This window comes from Mus pahari, chromosome 14, assembly GCF_900095145.1.
Source record: "Mus pahari chromosome 14, PAHARI_EIJ_v1.1, whole genome shotgun sequence".
Classification (NCBI taxonomy): domain Eukaryota; kingdom Metazoa; phylum Chordata; class Mammalia; order Rodentia; family Muridae; genus Mus; species Mus pahari.
In genome coordinates this window covers 73,260,876-73,263,241 of record NC_034603.1, presented here as the reverse complement: position 1 = coordinate 73,263,241, position 2,366 = coordinate 73,260,876, and the positions used below count along the sequence as shown (strand labels likewise).

General features: G+C 51.5%; 1 protein-coding gene across 1 annotated transcript in view; it reads left to right on the top strand.

Moving 5' to 3' along the window:
• Positions 1-2,366, top strand: part of LOC110332074 (cytochrome b561) — a 13,001-nt gene that overhangs the window by 1,108 nt on the left and 9,527 nt on the right. The gene's annotated exons all lie outside the window — the stretch shown is intronic.

The window sequence follows — 2,366 nt, the reverse complement described above, 5'->3', positions numbered from 1 at the left end:
GGAACTCACTCTGTAGACCAGGCTGGCCTCGAACTCAGAAATCCACCTGCCTCTGCCTCCCAAGTGCTGGGATTAAAGGCGTGCGCCACCACGCCCGGCGTACGCTCCATTTTTCTAATCACCTCACAATTAATTAGAGTACAAGTGGGAATATGAAATTTCAGACATTAAAATTACCACCCAGGTGGTGACAAGAGGCTGTGACCCTAAAATGTGGGAGGCTGATGCAGGCGGACTGAACCTTTAAAGCCAGCCTACCTACAGAGGGAGATCTTGGTTTAACGCCCCCTCCCCCCAACAAGAACTAAAGGCAGACTGTTTGACAGTCTTCCTTGCTCTAAAAGTTTCTACTCTTTAAGGGGAATGAATGGGTTGGTGGCGGGGCAGGAGGGATCTGTGCATCTTCATGTGTCCGTTGACGTCACTATGACGTTTAGGAGACATTATTTTTGTTCAACTGCTGTTTGCTTAGGCCCTAGCCAGGTGGCAGGCACTGTGCTAAGCACTTGTGCATAATTTTTTTTTTCCATTTAACTTGTACAAAGTCCAATGAGGTAGGTCTCAAGGTCCCTCCCCGGCTCTCCACCCCACCCCCCACCCCCACAATTGAGGAAGCCAGCTCGGAGAATGGACAAGACCTCCCTGATCGCACACAGTAGGAATCAGTGGAACACACTTTGGATTACATCTTGGTGGCCCAGGCTGCTCAGGTGCCGTAGGTGCTTGGCATTCAGGGGGCCCTTCCTCCATAAAAATAAATAATGATATTTTTCAAATTTCCCTGGGGTAAAGACAACATACAGACTGGATTAAAAACATAAACCATTTCAACCCTTAAAGTTCAGCTCTCCCCTTCTGAACTGAAGCAGGCTCTTTTATTTTTAACTCTTGGCGAGTTCTGGTGCAGAGGCACACCTGGTGTTGACTTTCCTTCCTTCCTGGTGCACCCTGGGTGCCTGTGCTAACCCTCAGCTTCTTTTTGTCTTTGGTCTCATCGTGTCTTAGGATCTTAGCCATCAAGGAAAGCTCTAGTCCCTGCCCCCACCGCAGTCTTTCCTAACTCAGTTAAAGCCTGCTGCTGCTGGGGAGGGCTGTGGCCAAGCCAAGTTTGCTGCTTCCCTGTGCTCCGCTCTGCCTCCTGGGCTGTTCAGCATGTGCATCTGGTTCCAGTAATGAGGTTAGGCCTGGTTGCCTTTTAATAAAACACAGTGGGCTTGGAGAGGGAGCGTGATGCTCTGCACAGGTCGAGCCCCGAGGGTAGCCATGTCCCTGTGTGATTACATTAAGTGGGAGCCAGTCTGCAGGTGGCCTGTGGAGACTGGGGGTGTATCTGCTTGAACTGTCACAGCCCAGAGATCTGTCACCCCACCCTGAACTCTCAGAAAGGAAGGAGAGTAGCCATGTAAGGGGTCACATGAGCACCAGTTCCTTGCAAAGCTCTGAACTATAGTGCGATGTGTCAAGAGACTGAGGCAGGGGGATGTCCAGTTAGAAGGCAGCCTGGCTTACACTGTGAGATCATGTTTTGAGAGAAAGGAGAGGGAGGGAAAAGGAGAGAGAACACAGATCTGTGGGAGCAGAGGAAACCCAGGGTCAGGAGTGAGCATTTCCAGCCTGAGGAGTGATAAACTACTGTAGTGCTCTGGAAACACAGAGGCGAGAAGAACCCACAGAGAGCAGAGCCAGGGCCCGGGATGCAAACACACACTTACGTGGAAACAATCCACAACCCCTCTAAAGCTCGCAGATACAGGCTTGCTCTAGGCTGAGCAGCTCTGTCCAGAGCCTTGGGGGCATCCATGCCCCCTTGCTGCCACTTGCATCACCTTGTAGCCATACCTTCAAAGGATGTATTTCCTGAGGCCAGTCTGGCTCACTCTATCTCCAGGCTGGTGTCCTCGGTCCCAGGACAGTTTGTCTGGGTGTCCTACCTGAGAGTAAATGGAAACTAAGATGTTGCCTCTCCCTCCCTCCCCTGGAACCCTTTTCTCCCAGAGAGCTGCAGGCAGCCCCTGTGCCTGGTGCTAGGGCAGTACTGGGGGTGAGCAGGGGCCACTAAGGCTTTGACTGGCTTAAGTATTTGGAACGTGTGACAGTGCTACCTTAGTTACTGGGCATTAGGGAGTTCAGAGTCACGCTGCTAGCAGGAGACCCAGAGAGCCCTTGGTCAAAGGATGGCGCTCTTCTCCTGGTCTGGTGGAGAGGGCCATGAAGGGATGGCTTGAGTTTTTAATCGCCCACTCCCCACCCCCACCCCCACCTTTGGCAGTGCTGAAGATTGTATTTAGGCCTTGAGTATGCCTGGCAAGTGCTCTGCCCTCTATGGCCCTGTTGTAACATCTGCTACAATTTTTTTTTTTTTTTTT